Raw genomic sequence first — 25481 nt, 5'->3', positions numbered from 1 at the left:
CCACTGCACTCCAGCCTGGGCGACAGAGCGAGACTCCATCTCACAAAACAAAACAAAACAAAAAACAAAACAAAACAAAATCCTTTAACTCTCTAAACTAGGCAAAAAGAAAAAAATCCACATTCCCATGCCTTCTTATAGTCTTTTTTCAAAAGCACATTTCATTTTCCTGACACATCTTGCATATAAAACTCTCTAGTAGTCTCAATTACATGTTACACTGTTAACTCTTAGAAACTTACTTTTGGTGAAAAATCTGGTAAGTACGTGATTTTAATTATGTACTAGGTGTGGAGCCTAGGGCCCCAGACAGAAGTACAGATAAGGTCTGACTCTCATGTATAGTTAGGGGATGTGGCTAACTCCACATGTAACCAGGCCTTACTTAAAATCTAATGGCTCCACAGCAGTTAAGTTGAACAATTTTCAAGAGTCAAAGAAGCAGTTTATGACCTTAAAGCATTTATCAAACCTAATATCTGACCTGCCTAATTTAGACCAAGTGTCTTTATTTTACTAATAATCTTTAAAGCTGTGTTTTTATTTCCCAAAGATTACTTAAGTCACGTGAACTAAAAGGCATTATAGTCTTAATTTTTTGACAATATTTAAGTGCTTATTATTTTTAAACCAATCAATCAGAACTTTTATATATATATATAAACATCACACACACACAACACATATAAATACACAGACAAAAGAAGATCCAATAGTTGTAAGATTTTTCATTTGCCAGTTTCTAAGTTTCCCTTTAAAGCATTCAGTTTCTAGCCCTAATAAACAGGTATAGGTGGAAGGCAAAACAGATCCCCCAAAATTAAGGATTCCATTTTTATACCAGATCCTGGATCCCAAAAAAGGGATGGGTATCAGCCCATCTCCCATGGGAGTCTTATCTCTTAGTAGGGGATGGGGACATTTCCATACCTTCTAGGTGGCCAAGAGCATGCTTCTCTGATCCAAACATGGAAAGACCTGAGTGTCCTCCCATAACTTCCATTAGCTATCCCCAAAAGTGTATTTCCTACATAGTTATTACACATGAAATTTCTTGCATAATGTGAAGTAATTTCTAATACCCCCAAAAGTAAAAAATATGAGAGGGATCTATCTATTTTCAATTCTTAGGGTTCCACGAGGGAAACAGAAGTCTTTTTTCCCCCCAAAATGGGGTCTGCAGCACCTCCTCCATTTTTCCCAAGGTGTCCCAAGCTGTTAGATATTATCTTAGGTCCTCTCGTGTGCATCAAGAATGTCAAGAAGACAAAACGGAGAAAAACAATTCAGTTGACTGAGAAGAAAAAAACCTCTTTTCCAGAAAAACACAATCCAGGAAGAGGGAAAAAAACATAAAGACCTTTAAAATGTATGTGTAACTTGGATATCTGCTTTTAAGTAATCTGACTTTTAACCATAGTGCTCCTTAAAAAAATTCCTTATAAACCTCTTATTACCCTACTTTAACCAGGCTAAACAGACAATATTTCTGGCTTTTAAACATTACCAAAAGTAACCTCACAGGTGACACCAATAAGCCTTAGTTACTAAGCTACAGCACTGGACAGTTTCCATTGCCCTTCCCATAAAGAGCCAAGAGCAGTCAATTTTGAGCTTGCAAAGTCTTTTAACTGCTTGAGATAATTTTTAGAGCTCTGACATAAACTCCAAAATTCCTGTCCTCCAGATGGCTGAGAACAAGAGAAAGTACTGCCATGTACTTAAAAGGTCAAGCTCCCAAGGACATAAAACAAGACAAGAGGGGAACCTCATCCAGTTTTTTTGTTTGTTTGCTTCAGGAACCTGCAGCAAAGTTTGTAGCTGACTAGTTTGCTGGGCTAGCTTGAACAGTCCTAAGCCCATGTGTCCTAAGCCCATGTTCAATCTTAAGGTACCCCTCTTTATGACAGAATACAGTAAAAAACATTTATAGCAGAAAGTTCCCCGGAATCGCTATAGCTTAAGACCAGCCTCACAAATCCTTTTTCTCATTAATTAAAATATTGCAAGAGGTAGTGATTTTTACCACTCCTACAAGCAGTTTGCACAGAGAGAGAGAGAGAGAGAGAGAGGAAAAGGAAGGGAGAAAAGCATGCCTGCAGTGGGGTGGGAAGACGAGGAGCTTAGGGGAAGCTAGAGAAAGACCCACGCATTGCAGTGACACTAAACAAAAGTTCAGGTGGTTGCTTGTCATTTGCTAAGGAATCTTTTCCAGCAGTCCCATCAGCTTTCAAGTTTCCACTTTTGGGGAGAAAAGAAGCTCCCCATGTCCGGTGATCCTGTACATGCCTAATCCCCCCATAGCCATGAGCAAAGAGTGCAAGGCAGATTAATCCAAAGAGAATAGCAGTTAATATCCCATAATGCCAAATTCATTTTTAACCAAAAGGGATTTTACTGAGAGGGGCTTCTAACCCCCTAAATCTTAAGAAGGACTCTAACCTTCCTAAGTTGGGTCTCGAACCCAAGTTTGTCGAGAATCCTTACTTTTTATTAAGAGGGGCATTTAACCCATTCTGTCGTAGGAGAGACTTTAAATCTTCTAAGTTGGGCCTCTAATCCACCACTTGACCAAAGTCGGCCAATGGGTTCTGCAGTCTATTTCCTTTGGGTCAGCGTCTCCTTTGTATTGTTCTTTCATGGTTCATCAGGAAAATGTTACTGGAAAGGGGTCCTGATCCAGACCCCCAGACAGGGTTCTTGGATCTCAAACAAGAAGGAATTCAGGGCAAGTTCACAGAGTAAAGTGACAGCAAGTTTATTAACAAAGTAAAGGAATAAAAGAATGGCTACTCCATTGGCAGAGCAGCCCTGAGGGCTGCTGATTGGCTATTTTATGATTATTTATTGATTAAATGCTAAACAAGGGATGGATTATTCATGAGTTTTCCTGGAAAAGGGTGAGCAATTTCCCCAGAATTGAGGTTTCCTCCCCTTTTTAGACCATACAGTGTAACTCCCTGATGTTGTCATGGCATTTGTAAATTGACATGGCACTAGTGGGAGTGTCTTTTAGCATGCTAATGCATTATAATTAGCAATAATGAGTAGTGAGGGTAACCAGAGATCACTTTGGTCGCCATCTTGGTTTTGGTGGGTTTTGGCTGGCTTCTTTACCACATACTGTTTTATCAGTAAGGTCTTTGTGACCTGTACCTTGTGCCAACCTCCTGTCTTATCCTGTGACTTGGAATGTCTAACCTTCTGGGAATGCAGCCCAGTAGGTCTCAGCCTCATTTTACCCAGTCACTATTGAAGATGGAGTTGCTCTGTTTCCGATGCTTCTGACAAAGCTATGAATGAACATCTTTTTACATAAATCTTTATCTACATTTCTGATTATTTCCTTAGGACAGAGTGGAGAGGTTGAATTACTAAGTCAGACACTTGTAAAATATTTTTTTTCCAATATGAAAGTAGCTTTATTCCTTAAATACTGTATAAATTGTGAAAAGTACAGAACTTAGGTAGAAGAAAGTAAGACTCCAAGACTTGTACATTTCATGAGAAAGCCCACTTTCTAAGCCTGATGTCTTTAATGTGTATTTAATGTGCACCTTTCCAGGAGCGAGTGGGTGATTCTTTTAATTGGAAAGCTTCCCTGGAGTTGATGTTATTTAAAAAAGAAACCTAAAAATCCTTGTTTTCTACTTTCCTCTATTTCATATGGCATCTTATGGAATTATTGTTTGGTAATCATGTCATGTCTCGATAAAAGAATTAAACAAAACTAAAACCCAACACAGTTTTAAGCAAATGTGTTATTTAAAGTATGGAAAGGCAGTGGGAGAAGAGGGATGCAGTATTTTGTATGTGCGTCAAAATGAACTAACACTAGATGGCAATCCTCTATAAGTTTTGGCCTTAGTTGCTGCTGCCTTAGAATAAGGTATGGCAAGAAATCACTAATGGAGGAATGTTGATCCCATAATAATGCTTTGCCTTTTATTAAAAATAAATGTAACTTCTTCGAGTTGCACAACAGGGTGGGTTTTTAAAAGACAGTTAATTATAACAGATAACAATATAATATAAAAGTGCTTTCTAGCTGTGCTTCTCAAACTTTTAACTTTTTTAAACTTTTAAGTTGCATTTGAATTATAAGGGGATCGTGATTAAAATGCAGATTCTGACTCTTGTAAGTCTGAAATTGGACCTTAAATTCTGAATTTCTGACAATATTCCCGGTAATGCTAAGCTGCAGTGATCTAGAGGTGTGCTATAGCCCTATGTCTGCAAAATGCTTATTTTGTATCAGGCAGTGTTCTAAGAGCTTTACAGGTTGAAAACGTAACTGTGAGTGGTGGAGGGAGGATTTCTACCCAGCCTGTCTGCATCTGGAAGCTTCTGGTATTAGTCACACTAAACTGCCTCCTTGACTGGGCCATGAGTGAATTTACCTCCTCCCCAATTCAGAAAAAACTTTCCGATCAGAATGGAGTGTAGTTTGGTTTCGCTAAAGTTAAGTGCATATCTTTGATTCTTCATAGATTATGGGAAATATGTTAAGTAAGTTCTGGGTCATATGTTTGCTTTTTCAGTTTTATTTTTCTGGTTGGTGCTTTGGTTTGTAAGAAAAGTCCAAAAAAATAAAAAATTCCTCCAAAAATTATAATATTAATTGGTTGTATTGGGCTTTTATTTATTTATTTTTGCAGAGGGGAAGTGTGTTTGAAGTTAACAATGTTTGTTGTTTTTTAAAATTTAAATCCAAGCTGCTTGTTTGAAGGAATATGTGATTTTGGGTTCTAATAAAATATTAGTTTATCTTTGTTTTTTATGCTCTTGACAAATTAATGCTTGCAAAATTTAGTGAGTAGCATAAGCATAGACAAACAAGTTAGTTTGGACATATACTAAATCAATTTTGAAAAGGTAGATTTTAATAGATTTAAGATATATTAGTAATATTGGTGGAATTTATTTGTTTTGGTAATTTGAACTCTACTTGTTTTTGAAAAAAGAACAAAATGATATTTTTGCCAGATTTTCACTTACTTTTGTTTCTTTGTGTTACTAAAATTTCCAGTGGTTGTTAATATGGTATTTTACCTAGTTAAGACAAACTTGCCATTTCAAAATATTATTGATTCACAGAAAGCCAGTGGTGAAGAAAAAAATATTGTTTTAAGGTCAACAGCTGCATATACTTAACTTAGTAACATAAGATACTTCTTGTAGTCTATGTAGTATCAAGATATTTGAGCTAGAATTTCCTTCACTCATAGTCTGATTTAGAGTCCCTGTAGTAACTGACCCAAAGTCCTCAGTTACCCTAAATTTGCCTTGTTGGCTGTGAAAAGATGATGAACCTTATAATATATAGGAATCTTTCAAGTGTGTAACAGGGACACTGGGAAGGAATTGTTGGTTTGTTGTAGGTGCTTGGGCACTTTCAGGGACTGAAGCAAGTCTGGTGTGTTGTTCCTCCCTTACATCATCTCTCTTTGTCCCTCCGTCTGTCCATCCCCCCATCCATTCGATGCATATTTACTAAGAATTCTGAGTGCCCAGGCACTGTGTTAGTTTTCTTGGAATAGACAGATAAAGAAAAGACAGTTTATGGGCTGGCCATGGTGGCTCATGCCTGTAATCCCAGCACTTTGGGAGGCGGAGGTGGGTGGAGACTTGAGGTCAGGAGTTCGAGACCAGCCTGGCCAACATGGTAAAACCCCATCTCTACTAAAAATACAAAAACATTAACTGGGCACAGTGGTGGGTGCCTGTAATCCCAGCTACTTGGGAGGCTGAGACAGGAGAAATCGCTTGAACCCGGGAGGTGGAGGTTGCAGTGAGCCGAGATTGCATCATTGCACTCCAGCCTGGGCGACAGAGTGAGACTCTGAAAAAAAGAAAAAAGAAAAAAGTTTATGTTCTCAAGTAGCTCACAATCTAGGAGTAATAAAGATGAAGAGTTAACTATAATATAATGAGGTAAATCATGATAGAGATGAATATGTACAAAACGATGCCCTGGGATTAGAGCAGCTCCCTGTAGGTGAGTGAATATGTGTGTGTGTGTGGCGGGTGGGGGTGGGGTGGGGTGGGGTGGGGGGAGGGGCGGGGGCGAGGGGAGTAAATGAGAGTGGGGAGTGTGCTGTTACCTTTTTTATTCCAGCCCTTCATTTTTATCCTCTTTAATCCAGAGATTAGCAATTCCCAGTTTCAATTTTATGGTCTTCAGTATGGTCTTTAGCCTTCGTTGCCCAAAGGTTGAACCATTCAAATTCCTTCTGGGATAGTTTGTTCCTCTCAAGACTACTTTTCAGACTTTATAGTGCTTTAAAAACCTTGCTATTTTTAGGCTACTAAATTGACTTTTTAACTTACAGCATAAAGCCCTCAGTAAGGGACAATTATCTTCTTTAGCTACCAGCTGATCTTTAATGGAGAAGGATATAGTGCTCTTCAAGAGTACTATGACTATGTTTGTTAAGAATGACAAATTTAAGGGTAGGGATAAGAAGAGGAACTAGCACAGAGATTAAGGAATATAAATTTAGAGACAGAAGAGCATAGTGTCATGGAAGGAGAGGGAAGGGAGAGATTCCAAGAGGCACTGAAGGACTTGAGAGTTCAGAGGTTAAGCAGCTGGAGTACTGGAAAGAAAATGTTGGATTTGGTCATTGCAAGTCATTGGTGATTTTAGGGAGAATAATTTTAACAGAAGGGTAGGAACATTGGTCATGTTGCACTGGAATGAGGAATCCATAGAGAAGAAATGGAAATCCCAAAGGAAAGGTGCTTTGTAAAGGGGGGTTTAGGCATGAAGTAGGTGCAATTAAGGCCATAGCCAGAGGGGAAAATATTTTATAAGGGAGGGAGAAGTCTTTGAGAACACATGGTGAAATCTTAATCTGATAAACCACATGCCTTTCATAGATAGTATTTTGCTGAAAAAATTTGACCTGAATACATTTTTACTTTTATTTTATTTTATTTTATTTGTTTTGTTTTGTTTTAGAGACAAGGTCTAGCTTTGTCACCCAGGCTGGAGTGCAGTGGTACGATCTCAGCTCACTGCAACCTCTGCCTCCTGAGTTCAAGCAGCCCTCCTGCATCAGCCTCCTGAGTAGCTGGGACTACAGATGTGCACTACCATGCCTGGCTATTTGTATTTTTTGTAGTGACGGGGTTTTGCCATATTGCCCAGGCTGGTCTCAACTCCTGGGCTCGAGCAATCTGCCTGCCTCAGCCTCTCAGAGTGCTAGGATTACAGGCATGAGCCATTGTGCCTGGCCCCATTTTTATTTTTAAAATTATGTTGTTTGGATTATGATGTGCCTATAATTTAAAACATTGTTTCTCATCGTGTAATTTGTGCCTTATAGCCCTGTTGAATTATTGCCTTCTTTTCATAATAAATATGTGGTTTATGGGAAAAAAGCCTGTTTAATACTTCATGAGATTAAAAGTCAGACCCTTTGGAAAAAAAAGAAAAGGAAAAGAAATACTTTATTAGAAATTATCACCATTACACCACCATCTGGTTCTTTCTTCAATTTTTTTTTAATTAAAAAAAATAGAGGCTGGGTGTGGTGGCTCACGCCTGTAATCCCAGCACTTTGGGAGGCTGAGGGGGGCGGATCACGAGGTCAGGAGATCGAGACCATCCTGGCCAACATGGTGAAACCCCACCTCTACTAAAAATACAAAAATTAGCTGGGCGTGGTGGCATGTGCCTGTAGTCCCAGCTACTCAGGAGGCTGAGGCAGGAGAATCGCTTGAACCCAGGAGGCAGAGGCTGCAGTGAGCCAAGATCGAGCCACTGCACTCCACTGCACTCCAGAGTGAGACTGTCTTTTAAAAAAAAAAAAAAGTAGATACAAGATCTTGCTATGTTGCCCAGGCTGGTCTTGAAGTCTTGGGCTCAGCCGGTATGCCTGCCCAGGCCTCCCTAAGTGCTGGGATTACAGGTATGAGCCACCGTGACTGGCTCTTTCTTCAATTTTTATCTTTATCAACATCTTAAACTTCTTTGCTTTCCTTTAAAAAATTTCTTGTCTTGATTATAGAGCTTTGTTTTACATGGGGATTTTTTTTTCTTTTTTTTTGAGACTGAGTCTCGCTCTGTTGCCCAGGCTGGAGTGCAGTGGCGCAATCTCGGCTCACTGCAAGCTCCGCCTCCTGGGTTCACGCCATTCTCCTGCCTCAGCCTCCTGAGCAGCTGGGTCCACAGGCACCCACCACCACGCTCAGCTAACTTTTTGTATTTTTAGTAGAGGATACGTGGGAATATTTATATTTTGAGCTTACTTGGTAACACACAACTCAAGAGTTAAATGTTACCGTCAAAAACCCAAACCTCCCATTTCCTGCAGAGGCCATAATTCTGCTTTTTCATGTGGATTTAGATGTACTTTTGTTTTCTTTCCAACCTTGTCTTTGGTAAAACTGAAGACTCCCTTGGTTGCAACTGACAGTTGGCTTAAGCAAGAATAGGAAGTTGACTGGCTAACGTCACTTGAGCCTTCTCTGTGATCAGATCTGGTTTCTCTCTTTTCATCTCTTGCTTCCATTTCCTTGGATAGGCTATTTCCTCCTGGTTACATGATGGCTATAGCAGCTTTAAATCTTTACTTGTCACATTCTAGTCCATGTAAAAGAGGTTCTTCCATCCTCCTAGAAGGCTCAACAAAAGTCTGTTTCCAACTCATAGGCTCTGGTTGGGCCATCTCTGAACCAATCACTGCCACCAAAGGAATGTGATTAAACTTGAGCCTGAGCCACAGGTGTGGGAAGTCCTCTTACCACTAAGAGTAAGAGTGAAGAGGGGAGAGGGGTGGATTTCCAGAGGAATATCAGTGAATAATTAACTGTGGTGAATCTGAGGACTTTGGAGGTGATCAAGAAAAACAACATGGCTATCAGATGGCAGTAGAACACAATAAGCTTTATTTGCCTGGTGCTTTGGCAGGATTGCATGCAAGAGGAGGTCCCTTACAGCAAGAGACCTTCCAGAGAGAGTGAGGTGGCCTTGACCCGGAAGGGGCAGAGGTCAGGGGAGCTTTCTGGGGAGAGAGGACTCAGAGTGGGGCTTAGGTGTCCAGGTTGCTGAGAAGCAGGACTGGGGAGGGCAGCAGCAACATACAGTCTTTTACACCCTCAGGGTTTGTTTTACCTATAGCTAGTGGATGTTAGGTGCAGTTTTTCAGGGTATGCAAAACAGGCCGAAAATATCCTTATTTGGGCTATGTTTAAAGCAATTGATATAAAAATTTGAATCTGGTATCCGTGAGCTTTGAGTTAATGGTTAGTCTGAATGAAGAAGTAAACAACATGGGGTCAAAATATAAAGGGGTCACCTTTAACCTGGTTCTATAGCATTAATGAAAGAGAGTGAAATTGGTGCTGGGTGGCCAAAAAACTGTAAATATCCACCTTGCTTTTGGTTTCACTTTCTCTCCTAGAACCTCCCTGTAGTACTACTTTAGAACTGACAGGAGAGGCCAGCCAGTGGTGATTTGAGAGTGTGCCCTCAGGTGTGTATATGAATTGGAGAAGGCAGAGCCTAAGCAGTTAAAGGATGCGCTCTGTCCTGGGCTGAATGCAGCCTCATTCTGGTACAGCGTATGGGGATAATTGCTTGAAATGTTTGTGTGTATTTTGAGGATTTGTTGTAGTTGAATTTAATTGAATGCTTTGCAAAACCATTTGTCATGATTTTTGGCTTGGTATGCATAGATATTTAAATTTGGGGACATGTCTCAAATTATTTACAGAAGAGATTGGAACTTGAAATAATGTAAGTCAGGATTTTTACTTTATCTTTTCCTCACTTTCAGTATTCTTCACATGAGGATGTGTATACTTTTGTTATAAAAGTAGTCTTGTTCACAGAGGCATATTTAAAACATATGTACCAGTAAAAAAAAAAAAAAAAGTAAATGATTGAGCACTACCTCCCAAATGCAACCGTTGAAAACATATATGTGGACAGTAGAATATAATCCAGAATGTTCCAACTTGAGCTAACCCAGAGTAATTTTAGAGTAATTTTACAGTTTCTGGAATTTAGTCATCTTACCACCTAAAGGGCCCAACCAGTGAAAAGCATGTTTATCATGTCAAGTCTGGTGCTGTATAATGGAATGCAAGCAAGGTATGACAATAAATGTTAAATGGAAAAGCCTTTACTTTATATGCATATGTCTTGAAGTCAGTTGAGTAATTTATTCAATATTGGTGTTTATATTGTATTAATTAAAAACATATGGATTTACTAGAAGACAGAAAAAAACCTGTGTGATTTGGGTCAAGCTGCAAATAGGAAAAGTGGCATATTATAAGATATTCCTAAATATTTAGTGATGATACATTTCACCTGCAATTCATGCACTTGAAATCAAAACTTGTCTTTCCTTTAAGATGGCAAAAATATATAGAATAATATAAAAACTGTGCACATTTTATATTCTGGGAAAGACTTCTTGAACTGCATATAAGCTTCTGCTTATTCTTTCTAACTTGCTTTTCAGTCTATATACTTGGAATAGTGCTCATAAATGACTTTCATTCCATTAAACCTGAGATTTCCTGACATGTAGTAGTGTCCTAGTCCATTTGTGTTACTATACCAAAACACCTGAGACTGGGTAATTTATAAGGAACAGACATTTATTTCTCACAGGCCTGGAGGCTGGGAAGTCCAAAATCAAGGTGCCAGCAGGTTCAGTGTGCAGTGAGGGCCTGTTCCTCATAGATGGCACCACCTTGGTGTCCTCACATGGCAGAAGAACAGAGGAGCAGAAGAGCAAAGGGCCTAAGCTACTTCCCTCCATTCTTTTACAAGGCACTAATCCATTCATGAGGGTGGAGCTCTCATTACTTAATCACTTCCCAAAAGGCCACACCTCTTAATACCACTACAATGGGAATTAATTTTCAACATAGGAATTTTGGATGACATTCAGACCATAGCAAGTAGTCTCTTACAGTCATTTTAGATCTATCTCTTTTACATCCTGTCCATATTATGTGGATTTGGGCTGCTGTGACCCACTGGTCACATGACCCACTGGTTGTTGGAGATTTGGTAAATGATACCATAACCATTTTTCACTTGTTAACAAACTGCTCCTCAATTATAATGTGGTATCTCCTATATATATCTGTATATCTGTCTGTTAGGGTTTTATTTGGGTTCTTGTTTTTGTTGTTTGTTATTTAGCCTCCCATATCACTTTGTCACTATGTGTTTGTTTTATTTAATTCATATTCTTATTAAATTGCTCAGTAGTGTGAAATGTTTTTAGAGAGCTTTGTTCTGATTCTTGGTTCTGTTTTTCTTCATCTGTCTTTCACATATTGTCTTCCCTTCTCCCTCTTTCTGCCTTTTTTTTTTTGTAGTATGTTTGTGGATTTGCCAGGCCAGCCTCTTTACCTTGCTTGAGCAATCAAGCTTAGCTTGGCCCACTCTGTTTGGGCCAGTTTGCTTTTTTATGGTGCTGGTGAATTTTTCTTGCTTTCTTTCCTACCCAATCAGAGAAGGGTTTGTTTTCCTTTCTGACATACTGTTTTGAGGGTTGGATATCACGCAGTGTGTCTGCTTATCACCTATCTAGGGGCAGTGGAGAAGACATGGGGAGGAAGAAGGGTTGTCTGTAGTAGCCTTACTGTAGGATTTGGCTTCAACCCTCTCTTTTGTGATTTTGCTAAGCATCTTGAATTACTGTCACACTACCTGGTTGGTCTGTAACCTGTTATCTTGGAAGGTTGAGAGATATTCTTAGATTCTGGATCTTTTCTCTTACTATTCATCAGGTTTCCTTGAATCAGTGCCATTTGTTGCTTCCCCTGTTTGTATTTCATTAGAAGCTGTTTCCATTCGCCACCCCCTACTTTTCTTCTGGTCCTCTGTGGGTGTGTGTGAGGCTTCACGTGGCAGTTCCTCCTCTCGCCTGTCTTCCACTTCTCCTACTCATCATAATTGCTGGAAATATTTATTTAGCTTGGCTGCTATTTTTTATGGTCTATGGCCTTTCCTGCTTTTTTCTTTTTGCAGAAAAAATACCAAAATGATAAAATCTGTATTTTTGTTTTCTGACCAGAAGGAATGTGGTAAAGGTAGAACTTATGGTATTATGGGCATTTCCATTTCTCTGGGCTGTCTACATCCCCCCTCCCCTTCCTGGATTTGTCTTCCTATAAGTTTGAGAGTTTTAGTGAAATTTTCAGAATTTTGTTTATTCACAGCCTCACCCCTTCTCCTCCTTGTGTGGAGTTTGGTCTTAGCAGCTTCACAGAATGCACCAAATCTAGCCCTGAAGATTCTTGGAAACATCTGCTTTATGGTCACCATATTTTAAAGATTGTGGTATGAAGTTGTGTTCTTTCTTTCGTTTCATTGCCATTGGTTTATGTTTGCTATTTTCTATAATTTACTTATTTATTTATTTGTTTAATCCACGAAGTTACATTTTTTAAAGGGTCTTTAAAACTAATCCCAATGCTGGATTTGAAAAATGAGTGTTTATCATAAAAATTCCTGTGGATTCAACAGTTCAGTTGTTTGAATAATTCTGGTAGACTTATTTAGTACAGATTAATTTCATTGTATTTGATGTGAATATCTTTTTTCCAGATTGTTATTGGCTTTTAAATTGTGGTCAGATCATTCCTTTCTAGTACACTTTATTCTGTTTCTTCTAAGCTTAGAAACTTCTCTTCCATGCAGAATTTTGATGTTTCTGTTTCCTGGAGTTTGATTATCTAGCAGGAATTTTTATATTTATTTATAGAGAAGACTATGTGGAGAGAGAGCTAGTATTTATTCTCTTCTATATGTTGTGATATTGCATTTAGCCCAGTGAGATAACATAATCACCCTTTTTTCATACTGGGAGACTGGAGATCAGAGAAGATAAAGGTGTTTCTCCAGACACATCCAGGCATAGCTATCTTATTTGAACCCAGAGCTATCTGATTCCAAATCTCATGTTCTTCCTAATATAGTAACTCTTATTTAATTGCCTTGCTAGTTAGAGAGAAGGTCTATGTATTCTGAGAAAGGAATGAGAGGGAGGTTTTTCTATAAGTTTACTGAGGGGGCAGGGACTGTATCTTTTGTTCATCACTGCATATCTAGTGTCTTTCACAGTCTTTGGCACATAGTGGGTGCTAAATAAGTATTTGTTGAATGATTGAACCAAAATAGACATTTGATTGGGCAGGGCTGATGTGTTATATACTTTAGACTTTGGGGTTATTTTTTTAGAACACGTTAGCTCAGTTCCATTATTCTAGCCAACTTCTAAGTTTTATTTTCCTCTTTAACAAACACATTAAAATATCTATTACAAGGCATGGGTCATTGTAGTCACTGTCTCCCATAGTGGTAAAGTGAGGGTGAGTAACTTGGGCCTCCTGGGTTCACCCTTAGTCACATTATTTGTCAGTATGCTGGTGATACAGCATGTTGTATGTAAGTTATCTAGTAGAAATACACTTTCTTATCTAATTGCAACTGTGTTTCTATAGATTACTCTTCCTACTTTTTAGCTTGGAATGTGGTATTCAGAACTATTGAGTATTTGTGATAATGTCCACAAATCAAAATGTTTTTGTTTTAAAAAATTACTTAAATTCTCTAATATTTAGTGTAAAAGACACATCTTTTCATCTGTAACACTTTTATCTTCTGTCTGTGTCCTGTGAAAATTCATTTTCCTTTAATTCTTCCAATTTTTCTACTTTGATTGTTTTTTCAGTCAAATGGAAGTTCAGAAAAGTAGAATTTTTACCAAGGAAAATTTAAGGTCAGAGTCTAGATATAATATCGGCATGGTGTACATTATAAGGTCTGACAGCACAGTAGTCTCATGTTTGTGACTGAGGTGGAAAAAAATACTGTATATAAAAGGTTCAGCATGTTTGGACTATAATTGTTAGTAAAGGAAGTGAATGGATTTTTACCAATAATATATATGAGCATAGTGGAATATTTTTTAAATCATAAAATGACTTCTATAAGCTTGTATGGGATTATATTGTCACATAAATAAAAATTCATGAATTCTTTAGAATAAAAATCCTGCCAAAGAAAATAGTGAACTGAAGGATAAGTCAGTCACCTTTTGCCACATCTTTTTAATTTTAATTTTAAAAAATTTAAAAAAAAGCATCCTCCCCACTCTGAGATTTTGCTACATCTTGAGACAATCCTAGATAATCAGATCCTCAGCCTTCAAATAACTTCTAATTGTCTGAACTGGAGCCTTTTTCTTATCTGCCAAGAAAATGTATTAGTGGCCACATGCGGTTGCTGAGAGGCTGTGCTTCCCAAAGCTGTCTGGTTTCTTTGATTGCCATCCAGAGAGTGAACTGATATGCTCAGCTGGGGTGAATGAACAGCCAGAACACAGCCTTGCTTTTTTTGTGTGGGTGTGTTAGTCCTAATAAAAGATTAACACTGTTTTCCTCACAGGGAATCAATGGATAATGTTTTGATAGCCCTTGTGTCACCGGTGAACCATATGGCCCTTATTTTCTCATACATGTGGTTGAAATGTTAGAGCGTAATATTAGAGAAGAATCTCTGTGGTGTACTGGCTGCTGTTCCTTGCCTAGGCATTAAAGTGTAGGTGTTTTATAATATTGGAGAACTTCCCTCATTTGTTTTTAAGATCCTTTATGGATCCACAGTGAGAAGTCGGAAGATCAAGGGGATAATAGGATTGACTCTCATCCTGTGCTGAGTTTTCTCATATACATGGCATTCATTTATAAAATCTCTGGTCCAAGGCCTATAAAATAATGTTACTTTCAAATAGTGATTTCCTATATGTTATGTTGCATAAAACCCTTAGTTCCTGGGGGAAGGTTATAAAGAGAGTTCCTAGTAGTCTGCAGATTTTTGGTTTTTTACATGATCATTTAAAGTTGTTACTTTTTTTAAAAGGTAAGTTCTGATTTCTGTTATACATACACTATCAAAATTTGGTTAAATACCTCCTTGCCTGCTATTGCTAAGAGAGGGAAAGACTAAAAAGAAAATTTGAAGTTTCTTAGTGTTGTTTGAAAAAAATAATTTCTTTCATGGTAGCTAAATGCCAAGACTGGAAAAGCTTTAAGGTAATGCTTGTGGTTAGCACTGCCTTTGACAAGATGGTTAAATGTGGTGGTCTTGATAGGATTTGACAACCATTTTTGATCCATATATATATTTCATCATTGTCCCTTTTTAAATAGTGGAGTAATGAAGCTGTTAAATATCCTACTCAATTGAGAAGGAAAATGGCTACCATGAACTACTTTATTCAAGTGGCACTGCAATATAAAGGCTTCCAGCAGTTTAAAAAAATGCATCTACACAACACATTGCCATGAGAAATGAACAATGTGCTCTTCCCCCACGTCTCTGTTAAATTAAGTTGATTCAGCCACCCTTTTCCAGTCTCTACATGGAAACTTGCTTTGAGGTTTAAATTCTGTAGCACAAAATGAAGATATATATTAATGCTTAATAGGAAAAGCAAATGCATGTGTTGACTACTAGCATGTCAAATATATTTTTAAAGTACACTGGTACTCTGATTATAGGATATACTAGATATATAAAATTTAAGGAGGTTTTTTTTTTGATGGACTTTTGAGTAGTTTCTAGTTTTTGGCCAATATGAATAAAGCTATTAAGATCTTTATATAATTATTTATGTGGATGATACAAAAATAAAAGTATCATACAAGTGTAAAATGATTTTTAAATTACACTGTTAAAAAATTCCCAATCTTTTTCACTGTTGTAAAATTTTATGACATCCAAGGATATTGAGAATAGAGTTCTAATATTGGTAGACATGCTTTTTGTAGAAGAATCATATTATATGTGTTTACCTCAACCTTCAAAGATACTAAATTTGTATCTTCAGTATTTCATATTGTACATAATTTCATTCATTTCTGGCTAACTTAGAATATCAAAAATGGTAAAGCTTGGCATCAGAACAAGTTCATCTATATTACTATTTCAATTATGTTTCTACCTAAGTTAAAAGTGAGCTGGATTTTAAAATCAAATTTTCTTTTATTGAAATTTGTGAACATGAACCTTTTAAATCAGCATTTCTAGATCTTTGCTAAAATAAGACAGTACTATTTAATATGGAAACAATAACTGAGATGTAATCCTAAATTTAATTTGGAAAGTTATATTCATGATTTTAGGAGACTGTGAACATAAAATGTGTGAGTGGAAAATTAAGATTTCATATGGCTTTTTTCAGCTGGTTGATTAAGTCCTTATACAGTTCATTGTCCTAAAGATGAAATTTATATAAGGTTTTGGAAGGCAGAATTTGTATATTAAAAGTACATGTTTCCAAGGTGATACAAACTGTTTTTGACAATCTATCATCTTTCATTTACCCAGGGAACTATGTAAAAAGAAAAGGAAAATGTTAAGTGGGAACAAAATGTTGAGATGATGATAAGCTACAAGGAAAGAAAAAAGACTTTAGAAAGAATACTAAAAAGAAACTAGCTTTTTTTCCTCAACAATCTGTCTGAATTCATTTTGCTTTCATTATATATCTAGCCCGGAGGCAAAGTATGTTGAGTATTACAACAAAGAGTGTGTTATAAGGAGGACTTTCTTTTTCAATAATAAAGTATAACATATGTGTAAACCATGCAACCTTGTAACAGGAAACTTTATAATAAGGGAGGACTGTGCTTAGCTTTTCCACAATTTTGGAAGAATGAATTTTATTAGGTGTTAGACAAAGAAATTATCAACTGACTTTTACGCTGTAAGGTTGAAAGATTTGTTATGACCATTTCTAGACTTCAGCAGTGGTTTTAATGTGGGTCCTGATATATTAGGAACAGTGCCTAGCACTATTAATATGTCTACTGTTGCTAGTTCTCTAAAGGAATATGATGTTTAACTTTTGCCTTTCAATGAAAGATTATTCAAAATTCTGTTATTCTGTGGTTTTCTCAGCAGTATTAGGCTATTCTTGAATTGATCAACACATAATATAATTTGGGAACCCAATCAATGGTTCTTTTCTTTTTGAAAGATGGTGACAAATTCTTTTTAAACTCGGGAAATTGGCTCCATCATTCATCCCTTATTCTTTCTTTGCTTCTCTTGCCCAACTTCCTGAAAACCATATTGTTTTGATGTCAATATTTAGAATAGATTATCTGTTGGGGAATTAGTTTGTATTAATTATACTGGAATAAATGTAAGTTTGACAAATGATGTAGGTTAGTAGGCATTGGGCCTAATGGGTTACTCAGTTAATGAAGACACTAAAATTAGGGACCTCTAATATGCCTGAAACATATTTCCTGTAAATTTCCCCCAGTTTCAAGATTAACTGGCAATAGCTATGTTTTTCTGGCTTTTAAAGGCTAATATATCATGGTAGAGTTTTAGGATTTATATAGGGCTTATTATGGAATAGTTGAGCTCTTTGTATTTATCACACAGTTATTGAAGCAAGCTAGAAGTGTAGAAGTCAGTCCTCAACTTTTTGGCTTTTCAGCAATCTATTTTTTTTTTAATGTTATACTTACTCACTTTCCTTTCCTCCTCCTCTCACTTGAAAACTTAAAAATGATTATACACCACACACATTTATGTGCAATTTTAAGTGAAGGTGGGATAATTTAAAAAGACTCTTTAAATATGGTTCAATTTGCTGTAGGGCTGCTAGAAAAATAAGGATGAAGTTTTTAGGCAACAAGATCTTAGAAGGAGAGGGATGTTAGAAGTATGTTAGCAAGATACAGTATATTGTTATGCATTTAAAAATAAACCATTTATTTTAAGCCTTGCAAGAGCCCAGAAACATTCAAAATAACTTTTAACCATGTGTAGTTAATTTGATAAAAATAAAAAGTCAGATAGTACAGACAAGCATATGAAGGCCTCACTCTCCCCATTATTCTCCCTACTTTCTAATATGAGTCACTGATAGCTTTATTTTTTCTGATGGTTAACTCCTTATCTCTAGATTGTGTGATCACACCCTATTTTTGAATTTATCCTATTTAGATTTTGATGTACCACAGTGGTAAAAGTTTTGATTATTGACACTTCCTTTCTCTTATCCTCCTTCCAATTATATCACTGTTTTCATTTCTGTTGCTGGTCACCTGTGCACGTTCAAACAGTATACTTAATTTCTATTTCTTGTTCTACCAACTTTCAACCCCTTGATTCTACATTTTATAAAATGAAGACATTGGCTATCTTTATCATTACTGTTATTTCTCTCTGATTTAAGTCTCTCAACCTCTATCCGTTCTATCTTTATTCTTACATTGTCCAAGTTGATAATGTTTACATGCTGGTCTGTAACTATAACTTAAATCTTCCATGACTTCTCATGATTCTAAAAGTTAAACACATACTTTGTTTGAATTATGTAAATATTATTCATTGTAGAGTACTAAGATCACATAAGTCCAGTGTCCTTTTATGAATCCAATGTCCTGTGCTACTCTAAGGAAAATGATCTTGGTGGATTTTTAAAACACACATATTTATTTATATTGCCTTACAATTCCTGAAAGTTTTCCTGGCTTTCACTCATACTATTGAATTTGTCAGTTTTTTTCTAGTTCCTGGAGACCTTCCTGTCATCTGAAGACAAGGAATGCCCCCCAATCCCCAATTTTCTTCTTTTTAATGATCTCATTTTGTTCTGGAGTAATTTTGTTTTGCTCTTTTGTTTTTCTTGGGCTTTTCTTATGGCAGGTTTTCCTCACATTTCTGGTCATCAGTTTTTATTTGAGGATGAATCAGTAGAAAAATTGAGCACTGTGAAAGTGGGTTGGATTTTTGAACAGCTGGCTTAGCTTTATTGGATATCAATTTCTATTTGACAGTCATACAATAAAGGCTGACTGTAAGCTGTATGTCCCTGGAGACAGGGGCCTTGGTTTGTCAACTGGTAGGCTTTACTTTTACTTTAGGACAGTTAGGGGATAACTGGCTGTTTTATTGGGGACTGAAATAGCAGTAGTTGTATGTCTTTTCTCCTGAGGTTGTTTTCCTACTCTAGAGGTTTTTTTCACTCCTCTCTGGGGACCATGGGCATAATGTATCCTGGACCTGGGTGGGGAAGGAGGTTTTGGGTTGACTATCAGGATGAAGACTTTTTCTTCATGTATTTTCAGGTGTCTGCCCCATTCCCATGCTCTTCTGTGCCTGGTGTCCCCCTAATCTGGAGTTCCTTGTTTAGCTCACCCTCTTCAGAATACGTGCTTTCGTTTCCTGTGGAGGAAGGATCCTGGGTATCTGTTTATTTCCATAGACTTTTTATTTTTATTGTTAATTTTTTTTCTTTCCAGTATTGTTCCAATTTTAGTATATGTGCTGCCAAAGCGAGCACAAATTCCATAGATTTTTAAACAGCTCCTCTGTTTTCAGATCCTACGTTATCCCACTTTCTGTGGTACCTAGTGCTTTTACTTCCCGAGACTTTTCAGAATTCTGTGGGGTGAGTCAATATATTTCTCTCTAAGCGTTTAAAGTTGACCTTACTCTACTCTTCGGTATCATTTACCTCTTCTTGTTCACTTTCCATTTTCACAGATTGCGGGTAGTCTACCACAGGTCTGATTTCTTTGAAGAAGCTCATGTTTATTTCTTTTATCCTTGTTGTTTGGGGGCAATTTTTTTTTATTTGAGAGAAAGGGACATAGAGTCTTTAATTCACCATCTTAAAGCAGGAAGTCATGCCTGCTGTTTTGATGTAATGTTTCTAGAAAATATTAGAGAAAAACTTGTCCTCAGAGTCACTAGTCAGGTAAAAGAATATGTGATTGGCTTTCTCCAAAGGCTCTTATTTTCTGTCCTGTGTGAAAAAGGAAAGGGGGTCAGAATGGTTGCCAGGTCATGATTACAGAAGCTCAGCTGTAAGTCATGGATGAGAAAAGCTTGGTTGTCTGCCTCCATAGTTGAGTGAGTTATTTCACCTCTGGGACCCAGTGAATGTTCAGACAGTTGAGTAATCCCACATTTGGGCATGTAGTAGGCATCAGGGTGAGTAATATATGAGAACTTGGCATAATAATTGGGAATTATAAGGAGAGTGGCAATGTTCGACAGGGCTCTGTCTCAATTTCCTACAATTTCATTTTCATTGCTGTCAATAGTATTGGTTTTGCTCAGAGGATGGGGGCATTCTTAACTTTGGCAGATGCTAGGATTATTATCATTCTAGTATTATTTTTGGAGGAAGAAGAGATAAAAACTGTGCTTGCCCATGAACTTCTTCTATATGAGCATTTTAACCAGTGTTTGTTAGAGATGTTAATAATCTCAGGTTCCAATTTTCTATCTCTAGTTAGGAAGCCTGGTTTATCTTGTGACAGAATATGAGCCATTTACTATTATACATGTGTGTTAGTCCATTTTCGCATTGCTATAAAGAACTACCCAAGATTGGGTAATTTATAAAGAAAGGAGGTTTAATTGGCTCAGGGTTCTGTAGGCTGTACAGGAAGGCTCGGTAGGCCTCAGGAAACTTACAGTCATAGTGGAGGGTGAAGGGGAAGCAGGCACGTCTTACATGGTTGGATAAGGAGGATGAGAGAGAAGGGAGAGGTGCTGTACACACTTTTAAACAACCAGATCTCATGAGAACTCACTCACTTTCGTGAAAGCAGCAAGGGGGAAGTCTGCCCCCATGATCCAGTTACCTCCCACCAGGCACCTCCTCCAACATTGGGGATTACAATTCAACATGAGATTTATGGCGAGGGGGAACACAAGTCCAAACCATATCAACATGGCTCTCCCGTTATCATCCAAAACTTAACTTACCTGGAGAAAGAATCAGCATCTGAGATAATGTCTATAAAGTACTCAGTCCCGTGCTTGGTTTCCCTTACCCGTTGTCAGCCTCCAGCTTAGTAACTCCAGTGGAAAACAAGGGGCTCCCCCAATAACTCTGACCAACAAGGATTTGCCAAGGGCTCCAAGTGGCCCAGCTTGGGTCATACGCTAATTCTGGAGCCCACCACTAATGTCAGAGGATGGTATACTCTGTGGGCCCACGTCTTATTTAAGTCCTCAGCTGTTTGGCAGGTGATAGGGGTTGGTAAGGTAGTTAGTCTTATTTGAATCACACAGAATTTGGGAATACATGCTGGCTGATAAAAACTACACATTTGCTTTAGAGAGAAGAGACAAAACTCTAGAATAGTGGTTCTCAAACTTCAGTGTCTACCAGAATCACCTGGGAGGCTTATTGAAACACAGATTGCTGGGCCCCATTCTCAGAGTTTCTGATTCAGTAGGAATGGCATGAGGCCCCAGAGTTAGCATGTCTAACAGGTTTCCAGGTGATGCCAATACTGCTGGTGTGGAGAACCACACTTTGAGAACCCTGCTGTCTAGAACGGTGGTTCTTGCATTTTAGTGTACAGAGACTTTTCTGGGCTTACTAAAAGTGTTGTTTCTGAGGCCTCACTTCCAGAAATTCAGATTTGGGAAGTTTGGGGTACAGCTCAGGAATATGCATTTTTAATGTACCCCAGATAATTCTCATATAGGAGCCACAGGAGTTCAGCAGACTTTGGTATGATAAATGCTGCTCTGTAGGTTGCATGTAACAAGTATTAGAAATTAACCATCCTTATTTATTTATTTTTACAATATTGGAACACTACTTTTCTTTTCTTTTTTTTTTTTTTTTTTGTTTTCTGAGACAGAGTCTCGCTCTGTCACCTAGGCTGGAGTGCAGTGCCATGATCTTGGCTCACCGCAACCTCTGCCTCCCGGGCTCAAGCAATTCTCCTGCCTCAGCCTCCCGAATAGCTGGGATTACAGGCGTGTGCCACCACGCCTGTCTAATTTTTGTATTTTTAGTAGAGACGGGGTTTCACCATATTGGCCAGGCTGGTCTCAAACTCCTGACCCCAGGTAATCCGCCTGCCTCGGCCTCCCGAACTGCTGGGATTACAGGTGTGAGCCACCATGCCCGGCCAGAACGAACACTACTTTTCTAATTTCCACATGTACGTTTGTGTCAGTCAGCATCCTAGCAGGAAATAGAACATATCTTGGATGATTAAAAGATATTTTAGGCCAGGCATGGTGGCTCACGCCTGTAATCCCAGCACTTTGAGAGGCCAAGGCAGGTGGATCACCTGAGGGCAGGAGTTTGAGGCCAGCCTGGCCAACATGTTGAAACCCCGTCTTTACAAAAATACAAAAATTAGCCGGTGGTGGTGGCGAGTGCCTGTAATCCCAGCTACTTGGGAGGTTGAGGTAGGAGAATCGCTTGAACCTGGGAGGCAAAGGTTGCAGTGAGTCGAGATAACGCCACTGCACTCCAGCCTGGGTGACGGAGCCAGACTCCATCTCAAAAAAAAAAAAGATATTTTAGTGAAGGGATCACTGATAGAAGTGTAGGCAGGGTTAAGGGAACAAATAATGAAGCACACAGATTATCAGCAGTGGAAGCTATTATCACCTCTAAGGTGAAGGGACAGGAGGAGGAAATGATATTATTTTGAGGGCTTATTAAGAGAGAGGGCCATGGAGAAAGGTCCTTCCTCCTACTCTTCATTCGGATGAAAACCTCTCACCCCCAAACAGATGAGACACGAAGTCCAGTCAGTTACCTTATTGTCACGAGGTAATATTTCAGCAATATTTCTGTTTGAAACCAAAGTTGCATGTAGCCATCACTACTACCCTCATACAAGATGACAGGAAAAGAGGTGTATTGGGAGAAATAATTGACTAGTATAAAATATACTTAGCTGTAACAGTCTCCACCATTGTAGCTAGTCAAGAGACTGACATTGATAATCATAACTTCCTCTCTCCACTACCCATTTCATGGTCCTCTTAGTTTTTCCAGTACTTTGGTTGGTCACAATTCTTTACTTTTATACCCAAAAGGATTTAAGTCTTTAATGGGCCTGTATTTACTGGGTTACTGTAGTTTCCCATTGATTTTACCAGATAGGAACACTGTGCTAAGAGGCAGCCCAATGAATCCCTTGGATTTTAGACATAGCCTACCTGTTTTTATTGCAAAGCAGCCACCTAGTTTCCTCTTAGAAATAAGGATCAATCATTCTTTAGTACACTAACCTTCTTCTCTGCTTATCACCCCTATGTGGTGGAATCTCGACCAGAGAATTCTCTGCTTCAAATTTAGTAGAACCATGGCTGTATTCCTTGGTGGAAGCTTTCTTTTCCTGGGAACCATATTCTCCAGTGTTTTCACAGTGCTTGTTCATTATGAGAAATCCTTCCATATACCTCCCCTCTAGACCTCCTTTTTAACCAGTATTTCAATTTTGTTCTTTCTAATTACTTAATCCCAACCCATTAGCTATTGCCCACCTATCAGTGTAAATCTAAATCCCAGGTCATCTTCCATTCCCAGTAAACTGACCACCAGATATATTGTTCAAATTTAAATCTACTGGAAAATTTCTTTTTGTAACTGTTTTTTAAGGATACTCCCCTGAGTGGGAAACTGATACTTTAGCTGACTTCAGGTACCAGGATATCATGCAGACCCATCTGTAAACCAGGTCTGTGTATTTTTTTTCTTCTGTTCATTGGTTTTGGGGAACTCCTCATGAAGCATGAAAGAGGCAGTGAAGCAGCAAGGGTAAATACTATAGGAGTTTAAGCCACTAGTGCTCATTAAATTTATGTCTTCTTTTCCTATTCATATATTTGATTTCTATTTAATGATGAAATGTTGCTTCACATACCCAATTTCATGACTCAGTAGATCAAGTAGCCCATTTTTTGATGGGCATCTCTGGTCATGTAGTCACTTCTTGTCCTATAGCTGGTTGTTCCATATGTACCATGGCCCAGTGGAAAGAGGAGCTGCGTCACAAATGGAGAATAATTGTTGAGAGAAGACTTTAGGGTTTGTGGAGAGGCTCTCTTTTTAGAGTTACTGGAGGCTATATACAGCTGACCTATCTGCCATAGATAATTCAAGTACCATTGGGTATGCTGGGTCATAAGCAGGTCAGATTACATTGCAACCTATATCAGCTGCTGAGCCCTTTCTTGCTGTGGCTCTGCTTAAAACTAGCACCTCTACTTGATTGTGCTATGTGTTGCTTCCACAACTCACAAAGGTTCTCTGAGTTTTGTGCATTTTCCATTTTGGTAGGCAGTGCAAGGTGAAACAATATTTTTTCTTTAGAGGAGATATCCCTACATGCTCCGGACTTACCTGAAAACATCACAGCTTTCGGGGTTTTTTGGGGTACTTGCCACTTCTTGCTTATCAAGACTAATAATAATGTCATTTATGTAGTAGACCATCATTATGTTCCTTGGGATATCAACCAATTCAAGATCCCTGAGCACAGTTTCATAACAAAGAGCAGGAGAATTGAAATAGCCCAAATGCAAGAGAGTGAAGGTATACTGCTATCCTTGACAGTCAAAGGGAGACACTTCTGATTGTTTTTATTAATTTGGATTAAAAAATGTAATTGCCAGGTAAATAGATTTGTACCAGGTTTCATGGGCTGTGTAGACCTTTTCCAGTAAATATACTATATTTTTGAACAGCAGCAGTGTAATTAGAATCTCTCTTAAGTTTATGATAATCCATAGTCATTATCCAAGATCCATCTGGCTCTTTCACAGGTCAAAGTTGATATCCAATGAGGATGCATTTTTGTTGCATTTTTCAAGTGTTTGATAGTGTCACTAGTCACTGCAGTTCTCTTAGTGATGGGTATTGATTTAGCATGCCATTTTGGTGGGGTTTGGGATTCCAGTTAGCCCTTTTTATCATAATAGCCTGCACAGTGACCTGTATTAGACAAGAAGCTAATACAGGGATTCTTCCAGGTAATGAATATGTCTGTTTCAACTGTGCATTCAACAAGTGGGAAAATAATGGTAGGATGGGTCTATGCACCCACTGGACTTGTGAGAAAGACCTGAGCCAAGGCTTCACTTGTTACTGGCATTCCATATGCCTCATTTTGACCAGTGGATCAAGTGGCGTTTAGCATTCTCAGGGATTAATGAACCCTAGAAAGTTCGTGTATTTCCTTTTTCTTTGTGAAATGTCACCCTGTTAAATGGTCATCATAGAAGCTTTTGGGTTCTCTACCTCTGTCTTGATTTGAGAGTTGGAAATCTCAATCTTTTTTATTTTGTAAGTGTTTAATTAAAGCAGATAGCCCACTCAGCCATCTTTGTAATGATTATTGTTATCAAAAAATTAAGTCCAGTAGTCACCTATCTCAAAGCTTTGTCCTTCACTGGCACTCCATCCCACATTGCAGCAGTGATAATTTTAATAACTGTGATTTCATTGCATGTCCCATATTTTGTTGTTTCATTTTTTTCCTGGCAGGGAGGTCATCTGCGCATTCATCAAATATGTGTGAGCAAACCAGTCCCCAAATCTCTGCAAATCCCCAAGTATTATATCAGTTAATGACCCAGCAGGAAATAGATTCATGGCAGATGATTCAAATGAAGGGATTTTAAAGCAAGGGGTTACTTATAGAAG

General features: G+C 38.1%; 1 protein-coding gene across 3 annotated transcripts in view; it reads left to right on the top strand.

The window, feature by feature from the left end:
- Positions 1-25481, top strand: part of BBS9 (Bardet-Biedl syndrome 9) — a 478120-nt gene that overhangs the window by 54404 nt on the left and 398235 nt on the right. Inside the window, exon 1 of one of the 3 annotated variants that reach the window (XM_030796212.1) lies at positions 12275-12316. The exons of the other annotated variants lie outside the window; for them this stretch is intronic. The gene's annotated coding sequence lies outside the window, so the exon portion shown is untranslated. Of the gene's footprint in view, positions 1-12274; positions 12317-25481 lie in introns of those variants that run through there. 3 annotated transcript variants of the gene reach the window in all.

Source organism: Nomascus leucogenys, chromosome 17, assembly GCF_006542625.1.
Source record: "Nomascus leucogenys isolate Asia chromosome 17, Asia_NLE_v1, whole genome shotgun sequence".
NCBI lineage: Eukaryota > Metazoa > Chordata > Mammalia > Primates > Hylobatidae > Nomascus > Nomascus leucogenys.
This window is presented reverse-complemented; position numbering and strand designations above follow the sequence as displayed.